This window comes from Drosophila nasuta, chromosome 2L (assembly GCF_023558535.2).
Source record: "Drosophila nasuta strain 15112-1781.00 chromosome 2L, ASM2355853v1, whole genome shotgun sequence".
Taxonomy (NCBI): domain Eukaryota; kingdom Metazoa; phylum Arthropoda; class Insecta; order Diptera; family Drosophilidae; genus Drosophila; species Drosophila nasuta.
Genome location: NC_083455.1, coordinates 14460003 through 14476639, shown reverse-complemented (window position 1 = coordinate 14476639; position 16637 = coordinate 14460003). Strand labels below are relative to the sequence as shown.

The 16637-nt window shown below is 33.7% G+C and overlaps 1 long non-coding RNA gene across 1 annotated transcript; it reads left to right on the top strand.

Annotated features, from left to right (window-relative positions):
• The first annotated feature begins 6250 nt into the window (after nucleotides 1-6250).
• On the top strand, nucleotides 6251-7698 carry LOC132796863 (uncharacterized). Its single transcript, XR_009633601.1, has 2 exons — nucleotides 6251-6965; nucleotides 7118-7698. It is a non-coding gene; the product is annotated as an uncharacterized LOC132796863 (long non-coding RNA).
• The last annotated feature ends 8939 nt before the right edge of the window (nucleotides 7699-16637 follow it).

Below are 16637 nucleotides of genomic sequence, written 5' to 3'. Positions count from 1 at the left end.
TGAGAATATGTCTGACTTTTTGCTATATTTGAATATTGGCAAACATGACTTCAGGACTCTCTCGACTGCTGCTGCTGCTGCTGGTCGAAAGAATGACAAATGCGTCGGCCCGTTGGTTAAACTGTGGTTGCACTTTTTGTCCCCCTCTCCCTCACTCTGTTACTCCTTTCTCTCTTCCTCCTCTCTCTTTATGCCACACCACAAACAAGAATAACAACAACAATCAGTGGCGCATGAGCCACAGCCTCGTCTGTGGTTTTTGTGGATCGACCGATCCTGCAACGTTGCGTTGTGTGGTCAACAAAAGGGGGTTGCACACACACACACACACACACACACACACACACACACACATATTACTTTATGGCTCTGACTTTCGCTTGCTAACACAGTTGTTGTTGTTCATGCTTGCTGGCCCATAATTGACAATTTAATTTGCCAAAGTGCTGCACAAAAAAAAAACATTTACCAATTGCTGGCATCATAAATTTTTATAATGGTATCGTAAATACACTAACTAAATAAAATTTATAGAGTGGCGATTGCTGTGCAGCTGCTGCTCTCAATATTACTTTTGCCAAAAGTTCAATTAAGTATTTTTGTGCAAAAGTCATTTGTAATATATTTTGATAATTATTTAATGCAATAAAATTTAAACTGATAAAGACAAAACTTCAATTGTTTATAGTTAGGGAATATTAAATAATGATAAACATAAAATGTAATTATAAATTTAAGAATGTTTTGAATAAGTTGAAGAAAATTGAATGAAAGAAATCACAAATTCTAAATTGTTTTTAGTTAGGAAATTAAACTTTGCTATGCTTTCAGAAAAACTTAAGGTAAAGGAGAACTTATATAATTTTATATATTTTTAATGCAATTTAAAAAGAACTGAAATAAATGGCAAATACCAAAATTTTTCATACACATTATACAGATGCTTTAACTGTATTTTTAGAATTCTATAATAAAAATATTTTACTTAGATTATTTATTATTTTATTAGAATCTGGATTTGATTATTTTAAAGATCTAATCTAATATATAAAAATCTTCAACTACTCCAAAAGTATGCTACTTTAAAAAAAATACGCAAATAATTTAGTTTTTTTTTTAAACAAGCATAATGCATAATTGAGTATTTAATGTAATATTTGCGTTTAATTGGCCTATAAAAACAGAACTTTGGCAAATAAAAATACACAAAGTAATGTCTTTACTTTATGCTAGTTTGATCGCCCCATCAAAAAATGCAGTAAACAGTCAACATTAATCGAGTTTTTTCGTTGTTGATTATCATTTTTTTCTTTCTTTTTTGAGAGTATTAAAAGTTAAGCCTTCGCTTCTTTTGATTATTCTCATTTTTTTTTTGCGTTGAACTTTCCTCTTGTTGCATGTATAATTAGTTGGTTGTTTATTGCCTTTTTGTTGTTGTTTTTTTTAATAAACATTGTTGCGGCTTTTATTTGGTTTATTTATTTACCGTTTTTCTTTTTTACGTCTGTTTGCTGGTTGTTAATTTATTAATGCTGCATGATATGCCGCTTAATCTGACATTTAATTAATTCTATTAATTTTTTAATTATACAAAAAGAAGAGTGATAAAAAAAGCATTTGCAGCGAAATTAATGCAAACTTTTTTTTCTCATGTGTCCATAAAGAAAGCATTAAAATGGCATAAAAATCAAATTGCAACTGTAGTTTACGTGCGCATAAAATATTGGCAAATAAATATGTCTCACTTTGCAATTAAGCTGAAAATGTTGTGGCCAAAAGGAAATATTGTCAAGTGTGGTAAAAATTGTGGAAGTGCAAAAGATTTAAAAATTACATTTTCACACTTAAAATAAAAGATATATAAATACATATTTGTGACATAATATCACTGTTTAGTATTTACTTGAAACATAAACTCAAAAATATACCAAATGGCATACTTAGTAATAATACATTTAGTACAAAATACACCAGATTGCCAGTATGTAGGCGATTTAGCTCATTTAAAAGTATTTCTTAAATAACATAACTGATCGAGAGCAGATATGTATGAATATTTGATATACTGACAATCTGGTATATTTTTGATACATGACATAATCTGACAATCTGGTATATTTTGCAATTGATGGTATTTATTTTGAATATTCACCAAAAACATAGCCCTTGGTATCAGTATTAATGCGGTATGTTAATTTGGTATATTTTAGGAATAGTACAACACTTTTTGCCTTTATTAAAAATGCATATCAGGTATCTTACAGTCTAGCACACTCGATTGTAGCTTTATACTTGTTATTTAGTTGCAGAAGTTTGGAATTAAGTAGAAATATATTTCATTTGTTTTTAATGTATATGCAAATTTTTTCAAAATTTGTCCACTTTAATAAATTTGTTTCCAAAAATGTTTCATTATTGTACTTATTATATTTAATGTATTTCTTTATACAGTGGATCACAGCTTATTTCAACTACCACCAACCGACTACTTTGAATCTATATACTGGCCAATCAAAAAGTGAAATTGAATTAATTTAATTTAATAATTTAATTTCAGTTTAATACTTCAACAAGGTAAAATCGAATTTCTCCAAATAATTTAGTTAAATAAACTTATCCCGTTTCAATTACTCTTATAATTTTATTTAATTTTTTTCGTTTTATAGTTACAGTTTTTTAAAATGTACCTTAATTGCTTTCATAAAGATCACAAATTGATGTTTTGCCAACGTCGCATTGCAATCCATTTAAAGATTAGATGTATTGATTTCATCAGAGTTCAGTTGAGAACTATCTATCACATTTTGCAATCAGAGCCAACTTTAGTTACACATCACTTACTTTCCGCCCCTGCCTCCCTGTCTGACTGCCTAACTAACCCCTTTACAATTTGCCGAGCTTTCACACGGCATTTTGCACTCAGAGAACAGAAAACAATCCACAACAAAATGGCAGAGGTTAATGCACCATTGGACAGTTGTCGTCGATGTTGATGTTGATGTCGACGTTCTCGTTGTCGTTTTGTCGTTTTGTCGCCTGTCGCAGTTGTCGATGTTGCTGCTGTTGTCGTCGTCTATATTGCGTTATGGCTCATCCAATGCAAGCAATGCCGACATCGTCATCATCATCATGAACATACCTCTAACATCATGATGATGTAGTAGGAGGAGTGTATGACAAAGTTTAAGTGCTGGTAAATCCATAGATTTCATGCTGGCAGCCAGCAAACATGGCCACATATTGTGCGAGACAAACAGCAACAACGAAAACAACAAGAACAAACAGAGCAGAGGTGTTGGTAATGTGCTGCAAACATCAACAACTCGAATAACAACAGCAACAACAACAGCAACGAGAGTTGTGCAACAATAGTATCGCATTTCAATGTTTTTAGTGTGGCATAAAAACAAAAGCAAAAGCCGCATTCAAACAGCAAACTACCAACAACAACAACTACGGCAACAACTTGCGGCACAGACTGCAAAAGTTTTTATGCTACAACCGAGATACTTGCCACCTCTCTTCTTTCTCTTCCCCCCTCAATTTTGCCAGCCGTCACTCGACGATGGCTGCACGTAATTTTGTTGTGTCGCGACGCAAATATGTTGCCCATGAAAGCCACCCCTCACCCCTTCCCATCCCTTCCCTTCTCTTACTTCTACATATTCAGCACTCCCCATTCGCAGTCTAAACAGCTACCTTGGCATTATGCAAGGCGCCATCGCCATCGCCGTCGCACTTGTCACTTTAACCTTGCACGGCCTGTCAGCAGATCTCCCTCCCCCACCTCTTTCTCCTCCACACCCACTCTCACAACATCCTCGCCACCCACTCAGACAGCACACAAAACCGCCCATCAGCCAAGCCACTGAAAATTTGCGCAAAGCGGCATGGAAAATGAAAAGAAAAGCCATAAAACCAAAGACGACGCGCAAAGCCAGAATAAAAAGAGACAAAAAAGAAAGTAATGCAAAATGAGCGCTGAATTTTACGAAAGTCTAACAATAAATACCCTTCGAAAAAGTTTATGATTTAATAAGTTATTGAATAGAGCGTAAGAATATAGAAATATATTACAAAATAATATTACTTAAACAATACACACAAACTGACAGCTCTTTAATATTTTATTTTCAATATCATAATATAAAGTTATTATACAAAAAACTACATTTCGACTAATGGTGATATAAAATAAAATCAATTTTTTAAGAATTGATTTTAAATAAAATCAAATGAAATAAAATAGAGTTATTATTGAGATAACGTAAACTAAAGACATAATGTAAAGCAACTAAGAAGAGGAAATAAGCGTAACAAAAGAATAATTTACAATCACAGCCATTCGTTGAAATGTATAGTATAAGCAACAAAAATAAAAATTTGTTTTATTGAAGAAATTAAAAAAGGAGTTTCAGAAAAAATTTGAAATTACTAAAATTTACTTGAATTAATAAGAAATTATTGAGAACACTAAGAATGAAATAAGTCCTAATTTTATGAGAATTCATAACAAATTAAACTAAAAAATAATTTTGTCTAACTAATTTAAAAAACAGTTGGAGCTTTATTTTTTTGTATATTAATAAAATTTATATTTTTACTATGTTTAGCCTTTTTTATGCATATTTTCATGTAGTTTACTCTCTGATAACTTAAAAATCTTTACTATAGTTTCTGTGTATTACTAAAAAGTCATCTTCAAACTCCTTTCCATCTCACTCAACTAGCTAATGTACCCTGTCGAGTAGAGCATTGAAACCGAAACGAGCGTAAATATGCCTGTCATCATTTTGACATCAACGCTGGCAGTGGCATTGGAGCTATAGCTGGATCTGTAGCCTGGGTAGTTGAGCGGGCCATTACCATAACTATAATGCATATTTCAGCATCGGCATTGGACTTCCGACCGCTCTCCCGTTCCATCGCTCTTCACTCTCTATCTCACTTGCCACGGTCCTAAGGCTCCGTCATCATCATCAACGATGACGACGACGCCGTCGTCATGTGGAAAATCCCGGTATCACTTTCGCTTATGCCATGTTGACAATCTCGGTTTCAATGTGTGTGTGTTTGCCCAGTACCAAGTCGACCCCCCTCTTCCCCTTCCCCTCCTGCACACTCATCCACCAATCTTGCTCTGGCCATAATGTTGTACTTAGTTATCTGGGAAGCATGCCTGGGCATATTTATGCCTTGTTTGCACTCGCATTTGTTGTTCTTCTTTTTTTCTGCTGTCTTCTGGGGGTCTGCTCATAATGAATGGCATGGTTTTAGCATAAAAGTTTATTGAACTACAACTAGATGTTAAAATATTCCACACATATATATATGGATTGCGACCACAGTAAACGTTACTTCCTCCCCCCGACCTCGTTAAAGACCGCAAAGAGATCTTAGGCCACGCGGAGGCAGACAAACAAATGGCAAGTCTTATGACCTTCTTCATAAATAAATCGATGCAATTTTATGCTCAAATTTGTGAGCTGCAGATGACAGCGAATGCTACTTTAGGTGGCGCTCTCTAAGGTATTCCCAGAGGCAGGAATTTAGTAAGGTAAGGCAAATGCTCTTCAGATGTTAACATGGCACAAATTTATGAAAGGGGAAAATGAATTTTTTAGAAGAATGAAAATTGAAATAGTTTCTCAATATAAAGTTAAAGTACTTTTACATTTGGAGTGGTATATAGTATCATCGAATTAGCTCAGATATTCCAATTTGAATAAAACCTCATTCAAATTACAAAAAGTTTTTTGCATTTAAATTAAGTTTCTTAACATTTTACAAAATATATTCAAAAAACTTCTTTACAATTACGACTATTTAATATATTTTGTATTAAAATGTATATTTCTTTTTTAAATATTATTGAATATCGTTTATCGGATATTAAAAAAAAAAGTTAAAATATTTACTCAATTTTATATTAATCAATATGACCTGATTTAAAATATATATGTTTAAGTTCGCTTTTCTTTTCAAAATTCTATATAATAATATTAATTATAATTATATAATTCTATAATTATATAATTCTATAATTATAATAATCATAAATAATTGCATATTAATTTATATTCTTTCGACAATAAAAATAGCACACATTTTTAGTTTTATCTCTTTTTGTAGAACATATAACTAATGTTTCTTAAAAAAACCTAATTATTGTATATGATTTATTTACATATTAATGCCATTTTAAATTTCGTAGCTAAAATGTTGACATTTAGAAAAGATGTGTGTATAACAAAAAATTATCATAAATTTCTAGTTTCTCCCTCTCAATTTTAGTTTCAGCTACTGTTGAAAATATCGCATTTTGCCATGCAAATTGATTGATTGATTTTATTAACAAATTGTGGACAAGTCACTCGAGAGTTCGTCGGCTGAAAACTAAAATCCCAAAAGGACAGACAACGTATTGAACTTCGAAAAGTCTCGCGTGTCTGGCGTATTAGGAGTTTGCCAAAATCAAACACGTTAGTTGTGAGTTTCCCCATTCTCCCATTCTACACAAAATTTGGGGGCGGAAAGTGTTGGCCAATTTCAACAACTGCGCTTTGGTCGGTCGCATTGCTCGTGCTCGTAATCCACGTGGATTATGTCAAAATTGGTATATCATAAAAACGTCGCGTACGTGAGTTGAAAAATGATGAAGCTGTTGTTCCACACGGCAAAAGATAAAATGAGAAAAGAGAGTGTGTGGAAAGAGAAAGAGAGAGATAGAAATAGTCTGCACTGAAACCGAAGCCATTAACTTTGCCTGACACTCAAACCTTTTCTTCAGAAGCAAGTGATTAATTTGTATGCGCCAGGCGCTGACTTTTGCGGTCTCGGGACAAAGGCCAAAAGTGTTTGGCATGTAACGGAAATGCGCGCCCGGGGACAGTCCGTCCAGACAGCTCCAAAACAACTGCAAGGGAAGAGGAGGAGGAGGCAACATATTGTCCGTGCCAGTGTTGGTAAGTGCTTTGAATATGCAACGCAAAGTTTTCGCTTTTAGCTTTTTTTTTGCCTTTTGGCTTACGGATTTCGAACTCTGCTGGCTTACGGCCAACAACTTGTAAAAGCGGCACAAAAACTTCAAATATATTTTCTTTTAATTTTTCTTCAGTTTCTTCACTTTTTTTTCTGTTTGCAACTTGTTAAGGACGAAAATAAAATTCATGACGCGACAATTGCTGCAAATACAGAAAAAGAATGAAAAGAAAAAGCAAATCACACCCTGTCGTCCACTTCGTGTCAAGATTTCATTAAACTTTCTCAAAGACAGCCAAAGCTTGCCCAATCTCTGTGAACGGACAAACAGACAGACGAACTAACAAAATAAAAGGCAAATGAATGAAAGCGTATAAAAACTTGGCTCATTAATTGAGTCGCTCTATTAGGCTAAAGGCCAAGGCAGAAAAACATTTCGCATAAATATAAATACCAAAAAGGGTTGGACTATGGACTGAGGAAATGTTTGTGGAAAACTTCGTGACGTCGAAATACGCTTACTTCATTTAGAAAAGGAACTGGAAGAAATGTTTTGTTATGATCAGACAAAAATATTGTTTGAATTATTTGGGAAATAATTTTGCTTTTTAGTTGCTTTGGTCGACAGTCTGGTACATTTTGTACAATACCCATTTGTAATGAAACAAAATGCCATAAAGTATACCCCAATAAAATACTGAAGGTACTGAAAACATACTGAAAGTGGTATATACCACAGAAATATACCGTAGTACGTGTCACATAAATATACCATAGTATATACCACATAAATATATCATGATATATACCACAGAACTATACACAAGTATATACCACATAAATATACCATAGTATATACCACAGAAATATACCACAGTACATATCACTGAAATATACTAATGTATATACTGCTTTAAGTATATTTTAAATTGCACACTTCTTACATGATTTTTCGTTTTGTTTGACATAGTTTAGCTCACCCGCAAAACAAATTTAAAAAAAAATGCAATGTAGATAAAATGTATAATAAACTATTTCAAAATATTTCCTTGTTATGTATAATAAATCACTTTAAAAATACGCCAGCTAAATCAGCACTTTTATGTTGCTGAATATGATTATATTCCATAAGGATTTCCATGTTGTTATTCCCCATCATTTCAATCATATCCTTTTCCACTTAAATGCAAACTTATCAAAGGGTATACAAAATAAGCCTCCGCGTCTTTCGAGTTTCCCTTAAAGTTGAAGGGGAAAAAGTGTTTCCTATTTCAATTTCGTACATCCAGACATTTTGCAAATGAACTTTACATTCAGCCCCTGGCGCACAGAATGTATCTTCAGCTCGAACTGTATCTGTATCTGTAACTCTAAGTGTAACTGCAGCCTTCGGATGTGACTGTAGCTGTAGCTGTAGCTGTGAATGTATCCTTTTCTTTTTATTGTATTACCGCGAGTGTTATGCTAATTTCCGTAACCGGGAATACCGAGCTGAGCTCCGAGTTGAGGTCTTGAGGCAGAGTCTGAGAGTCTGAGTCCCAGTTTGTGGTTCGTTGTCGCATCGCGTTGCCTTCGTCCTGGGGGCCGGAAATGAAATTTAAGTGAATTTGCATTGGAATTCGATTAAATCGTTTATGCAAACATTTCGTTTCATTTCATTTGCGGGCTTTTCGCTTTTCTCGGCTCGCTAACTGTAAACATCGTCATGTGAATGTGCGAATCCTTTTGCCGTCATCCACGTCTTCCTTCCTTCCTTCCACGCTACGGCAATTTGTGGCCATGTCTCGACTTTAGCTTGCGTCGCTTCCCCACCTCATTTGATTTGCCTCTTCGTTTTGCGCTTGTTTTTGTTTTTCTCTCTTGCTTTGTGGGTTTTTTGCGCAAAGAAAAATTACATTGAAAAGCCTCGAAAGTTGATTTTGCCGTTCATCTAATTTACATAATTCGCATATGCTTTTTTGCCAGCGCGGCTTCACAGAACATTTCGAATGTTGCTAGAAGATATATTCTTATTTATGAATTAATTTCATGTGCCATGTAAATGCATAAAGGTAATCGAGTGTGCAGCACCTTAGAACTGGCAAACATTAGCATAACAAAAATATATACAATTTTATTGAATAACAAATAAAGCTGGCGATTGATGGAGAACGTTTCAATGGCAACATAAACACGAAGATATTCTGCATGAAAGCGCTTTGGTATCCATTGAAGGTGATGAGTGAAAAGGAGAATAAGAGATGAAATCAATCTGCATAGTATATGTGCTACAAAGTTTAAAATATTTGAGTCATTTCAAATATTCAAACTAATAATAATTGTTAATTTTCAATAAAACATTTTAAAACAAATCAATAAAATAATAAATAAAACAAATTTCAGTATTGTTTGTTTTTGAAATTTAAGTTTCTTATTATTTCAAAGTATATAAGAATACTCTTTAGGATCAAAAGATTTTACAACAATTGACAACAATCAAAAATTAAGGAACAGATTGAATTGCAGGAGTATTTATGGCTGACAATCTGGTATATTTTAGTACCTTTTGGTATATTTTGAATCCAGTGCTATATCAATATATGTAGCAAGAATAGCCAAAGATATATTTTAGTATTTCTGCGGAATATTAATTTGGTATATTTTATGAATCGGTATCTTACAGTCGAGCACACTTGACTTTAGCTTTCTTACTTGTTCAGTATTGTTTCCGGATTCTAAATTTATCAAAGCACAACATAATTCAATATAATTTAATTTCCTTCTCAATTGTAAAATAAATTTACATTTAGATATTTCATAACAATTTTCTTTTTCTCAAATTTTAAATCAATTTATATTGTTTTGTATATTAATTCGTGCTAAACAAAGTTAAGCTTTCAATTTTAGAATTGCATTTCAACTTCTTCGATTGCTTCATTTTGCTGTCACTTTTGCAGTATCATCAGCCACAATGAAGCGATTTCACATTTTTACAACCAACCATTTTGCAGCTGATTACTACAGCTTACTACTCTCTCTCTCTCTCTCACTCTTACCCCTTTTGTCTCACTCTTCCATTGCATTTTACAGCTTCTTGAAGCTGTGTTGGCATTGCCACAGTTTTATCTAAGCCCCAAATGGCATTCAAATGCAAACCGCATGAGAGTCGCATAAGGATGCGCTGAAGGATGCAACTCAAGCCATAAGCTGATGCTGTTTCGCTCACACACACACACATACATGCACTCGTTGCGGTCATACTTTGTCTCCATCTCCGGTTCTTTCTCTTTCTCTATCTTTACTATTCTCTCCCTGAAACCCATTTGCCACAATGAGCTACCCAAAATGGAGCAGAGCTAAGGGAAATGCCTGTTTTATTGCGGTTCCGGAAACAGTTCATAAATAAGCATATGCATGTGTATGAGTGTGTGTATGTGTGTAAGTGCATTTGGCCACACTCACACACTCGCAAACTCGCCTCTGAGTGCATTCGTCGAAGTCATCGTTGAGTTGGAGGTATGCAAAACCCATTTATATCAACATAACTCTGTTTGCGGCTTTTCATAGCACGCCAAAAAAGAATCGAAATTATATTACAAATTTTATTTCATTTGATCTCGTTTCGTTTGCTTGTTTGCTTGCTTGTTTGTTTGACTTTCGGTTTGGTTTACTTTCTGCTCTAGCTTTCTCTATATTGCAATGTTTGGTTTGCTTCTCTTTGCCACAAAATGTGTCTCATAAAAGCTCGATGGCAAATGCAATAAAAAAATCCTTTTGCAAGAAGCTTTTTCAATTTTGCCTCAAACTGCAAATTGAAGCGCATTATATATTTAACAGCAAAGCACAACAATTCTATTAACACCAATCAACTATACGAATCGAATAAATATTCTGTATTTAAATCACTAGAAATATTTGCATTTAAATATTCTAGTTTAAAATATTTATGAATTTATTTCTAAGCTTGTCGCTTTACTCCAACTTTTCTCCTTCATCCAACCCCTCTTGTCTCCACAAAACTTTTACAGGGTATATGAAAAAACAGCCTCGGGGCGTGCTAAAAAGTTTCGCGCTCTCACTAATAAATAATAAAAATTGCAATCACAAGACAAAACTTGTCCATTATCAACATTAGCGCGAAACCAAAATGAAATTTCCTCCTCTTCGGACTGCTCTCTGAACTTTTTGTACAGCAACATTTTACAACAAATTTAACTTTAATTTGGTAATTTCGTAATGCTTGCGGGCAATGGCAATTGAATGAGTGAACGAATGAATGAATACAGATTGAATATTCAATTTGTATTCCTTGAAAATTCCAGTTAAGCATTTTTGGCCAACGGGCGAGCGCCTGTTAAAAGTTGAAAACTCAACAAATTAAACAGTTTTCAAATGTAGCGCGAATCGAATTGACGCCGAGTTCAGAGCACAACTTTTCTACTAAGGAACAATTACATGTATTTATTTAATTTGTATTTATGCATTCAGAAAATTAGATATTAAATTGGGGAAAAGGATTTGAAGCAATACTTTCGAAATTAACTTTTAACTTAATTGCGGAGAAGAAATTTGTATTTATGGTTATTATCCTAAAATCAATATTATAACATATGTTCTGTCATTATTTCTGTGACCAATCTTTTTTATAAACAGAAAATATCCTAGAACCTTAAACATTTCAAACTAATGTATAGTGTATTACAATATTAAGTATAAATCTAATATTTATTGTCAAAAGAGTTAAGAATTCTTAGCGAATTGTGATCATAACTGTTGGGAAAATCAAAAGCCATAAACATTAATATAAATTTATATATTATTTACCAAAAATATATTTGTTTTTTTTGACATTTTTGAAACAAAAAATATCACCAGAAGTATTAAAAAATCAATAGGCATAAAGTATCAGAATAAATACCAAATTTCGTTGAAGTGGATTTATAAACATATATTCTATGTTGCATATATCTTTTCACACATTTATTCTAATCGACCTATTTTCTTATTGTTTGTTCATTTTGCTGTCTGAACAACAGATTGCAGTGCAGCAATTTGCCATTTTTATTGACTGACCTCTGAGCTCTATCTATCTGATCTTTGACATTTGCTCTGCCAAATTTCGCATCCATATTTTAGCAATCCAAAAATTCGACTAGCAAAAAAGAAAAGACTATAGAAAATATGGAGTGAAAAAAATAGACGAATTTAGAGAAATTGCCCGGCAGTTCGCATGGATGTTGTTTGAGTCCAATCCCGAAAAACGAAACGTGGAGACCATAAATTTTCAACTCTGCCCCTCGCTCATTTGCACAGAGGATTAAAGGGTCTCGTCGGGGTTTTTGCACTCTCACCATTTGTTATGCCTTTTTGCGTAGGGCTTTGCTTTCCAATTTTTCTCTTTTCCGTTTTTTTTTTCTATTTTAGCTGACTGCGGAAGGATTTTTTTTCTTTGTTGTTGTTGGTCGTAGCGGAAAGCTTGCAAAAGTGATTAATGCAAAAGTCGACGGCCATGTCGATGGCGGACCAAACAACAAATTTGCCAGCTTCATTCGTATAGAAAACGCCCGCAACGCCGGCATTTTTATTGAATTGCCAGCTTCGGAATGCACTGGCCACTGGCCACTGGCTACTGGCCGCCACTCCATTTACCTAGCTGACCGTGCTACCTTTCTGTATACAACTAGAAGCTCTTGCTCTCTCCCTCCTCCCTCCTCCCTCTATACCAGTTGGCTCGCTGAATTTCCCACAGCGGCACACAGACAAAATGCTAAATGGAAAACGGCACTTCGACCATGCTTTGACTACAGTTGCGCGGATTAAAGCACAAAATGCCCCAAAAGCCGCTTTCCCTCCCCCACCCACTCAATCTGCAATAAGAGCAGCACAAAGACAGGTGAAAGAGCAGCGAGTTAAAGCTGAATTCTGGTTGGAAAAAGACGGACGACAACGAATAGGGAATACTTTACCAACAAGAAAGTTAGACAAGCAGCAATATGGTTTTAGTCTTAAAATATGATGAAGATTATATTTGGTATATTCATATTTTACATTCAAAATATACCATGGAGTACAAAATATTAAAGTAAACTAAGTACCGAGAAAATACTGAAATATACCGAAGATTATTTTTTGTATATCAATATTTTAGAATTAAAATATTCTATCGAGTACAAAATATTAACAAAAACCATGTATCAGTTCGGTTTTATTCCGAAAGTATACTAAATTAATATACCGATAATATAATATAATATATAATATATAATATATCTAATAATATACCGACGATTATATATGCTATATTAACATTCGACGTTAAAAATATAACATGAAATGCAAAATATTATTTATAAAATATACTAAGTTAATATACCGAGAAAATACTGAAAATTTCAAAAGTTCAAATTTGGGTAATATTTCAACATATTACCATAAAGTTCAAAATATTACAAAAAATGTTTAAGATTATTTTACTAAATTAATATTTGTTTGTCTGAATTCAAATACTGTTTAATTTTGTTTTTTCTTTAATAAATATTTACGCACTAATATAAATTATTTGAATTTATTTATTTATATATCTAAGTAGCATTTCCTGGCTTTTATTATTGCCCAATTTTATTAATTTTAAAATAATTGCTACACTTACTTATACTACTAATATTTTTTTTTACATATATAAGGCATTATTAGCTCTTTACTATTTATTTTGTATTACTGTTTCAATGTTTTCCTTTATAATTATTTCCCCATAACAAAGTTAACATACTTGTTGTTATAGCCGAAATGCTCTTTTAAATGCTGAGATACGATTTTCAATAAATACGAAACGAGCTGGAGACAATAAAATGCCAAGAAAATCAGACAATCAGCCACCCTCTCTTTCAGCCATTTACGCTCTGCGATTGCAATGGGAGGACTTTGGGAGAAGCGAGATTTCTATCAAGCCATCAAATCAGGCAATGAGTCCTGGCCTCAGTCGCAGCTCAGTTGCTGCTGGGGCTTAGTCAAAAGTCAAAGGACCGCCCAAGTGTCACTGACACCGCTCAGTCAGTCAGCAAGCAAATCAGCCCCCATTCAGCTTTCACTCTCCACTCACCACCCACCCACCCACGCACCACCATTATTTTCGGATGTTTCGCTCGTACATTCTGCATTATTGATGGTAATTTTAAAACGTGCCTAAAAAAGAAAATTTTACACATTTGCCGGATTTACAATTTGTGTGCTTTGTTTTGCCTTTGCTTTTGCTTTTCTGCGTTCGTTCGATTGACGCTTATCTTAATGGACCAAACATATGGCAAATGCTATTGTATACCTCTCCCCACCCGTCAGCTCGCTCTCTCAAACGTGTTGATAATTTAAATAAGCTACTTTTAAGCGCTGCTGTTTGACATTGCGCATACGCAACGTTGTCGTTGTCGCCTGTCCTCGATGCGATAAGCCTTGGTAAATGTTTTTCGATTTCGTATTAATTTTCTACTCAAATCCCAGCGAGATTTTCAGCATAAGCGGTGCATACAACATGGGGGAACTTCATTAAAAAAATATTTAGCATTTTCTTCAGCGAATGGGGAATTTTGTTGGGATTCATTTTTTCCTTCTTTTTTTTATTTGTGTTTGCTCTGGCTTGCATTGAACATGTTCGAATATTTGGCATTTTGGGGGACGGGGCGAATCGAGATTACATTTCATTACAGCATCTACATAAATTCCGCAAATACTTGGGCTCATTAATAAAGTGATTGGCTCGGCTAAAGCAAATAGGTTTATTAATTTGAAGTGTTCCCTTTTTAAAAGGGTTATTGAGATGCCATGAGAGAGAGAAAGTTGCTAATAGACAAGTATTTGACTTATATATTCTGAAGATATTTTTAATTGTATCGATATATTAAAACTGCTGAAATTGTTTGAACATTTTTTTAAAAACCTATTGGGTACAAATAAAGCTTATGGACGTGGAATAAAAATTTAAAATTTTAAATTTACTACAGTATTAACACATTTTAATCAATCTAGGACTATTTTTTTAAATCTTATCCTATTATTTTCTCTTTACATGTTCTTAACAAATTTATAAACATATCTAAATACCATATTTAACAATTTCGGACTATTTTTCTTTTCATCTTATCTTTTATTTTTAGTAATAAATTTATAAATAAATATTTTAGTTAAACTATATCTTATTTTAAACATTATTTTATTGCCTCAATAAATCGTCTTGACAATATTTATGTATTTAATAGTCACACATCCTAAAACTAATGAAAATTTAAAGGAGATTTAACTTAAGAGTAGATTTTATTATTTTTCCAAAACGCAAAGCTTGAGTTTTTCAAGCTCGGTTGAAATATTTAAAAATATTTTATAATATCTTATAAATGTTGTGAACATTTTATTGATAATATTCTTTCGCCTACTTCATTTAATATATATATTTATTTTTATGTTTAACATATTTTAAATAAATTTCCTATTGATTTAGCTTTAGTATTTAAAAAAAACTTAAGTAACATACAATAGATTTATTGCAACGCAATTAATTTTGAAAATATATGAAGCAGGGTAAACTACAAGCTTGGCATATTATCATAAAAATATTTAAATTATTATTTAAATTTACTGAAGACATTATTGAGAATATAAAATAATAAATTATATTTGCTTACTTTATTTAGTATATATATATTTATATATTTCAATTTTATTGTTAGTAAATTCTGTTGGTTTTCGTATACTTTTTAATAGTCACGCTTCTCGAAGCTAGAGTAAAAATTCAAGTAGATTTATTGCAACATAATTAGTTTTGTAAAAATACGAAGCAGGCAAAACTGCAAGCTCGGCACATTTTCATGAAATATTTCAAAATATATGATTTATGCTCGGCTCAACTGCAAACTTAAGCACCCTTAGTCCAAAATTGCCCCCGCAGAGTGTGCACCTTGGCCCCTTTTTTGGATGTGGCACGTTTCGTTATCGAATTAAAATGCCATGCCCACTTATTAAGAAAATGCCAAGGATGCCAGGAGGATGCAAGGACGTCACGGACTATGTGCAATTTAAGCATATTAAGCCAGAAAGAGAGCAATAACAGGATCTGTAGCAGGACATGGGCCAAAGGCAAACATCAAGCAGCCCGATGCTGTCCAAGTCGATGTTGATGTCGAAGAAAAGAGCAAAAATCAAATCAATTTTAATTTAGAAAACAAGCAAAAACGCGTAGGAAAAATGCCAAAGCAAGCAAAAAGTTGGTAGAATGGCAAGCAAAAAAAAAAGAAAAGAAAACTGGGGGTAAACACAGGACACAGACAGGATAACAACAGGAGCAGCAACCCTTCGGGAGAAGAAAAGAAAGAGAGCCAACCCCCAAAATGAGAACAAGCAGCTGCCCCGAGATGCTGCCGCCGTCGCCTCGCTCCCCTTTTAAGGCAAACAGTGTGCTTAGCATATGCGCATAAATCTCGGCCTGCCCAGGCAAAGGGGGAGAGCAGCGAAGAGGTGGAGGGGGAAGCCCAACCCCAATGCAAACTGGGTCTTCAAGACGACAGCACAATCTAATAAAATGGCTAAACGCTTCAATGACAATTCGAGCATGTAAAGCAAGCATGTGGGAATGGGGGAAGCAAGGGGCGAGAGTTCAGAGAAAAGAACGGTAAATACATGTTGCATGTGGC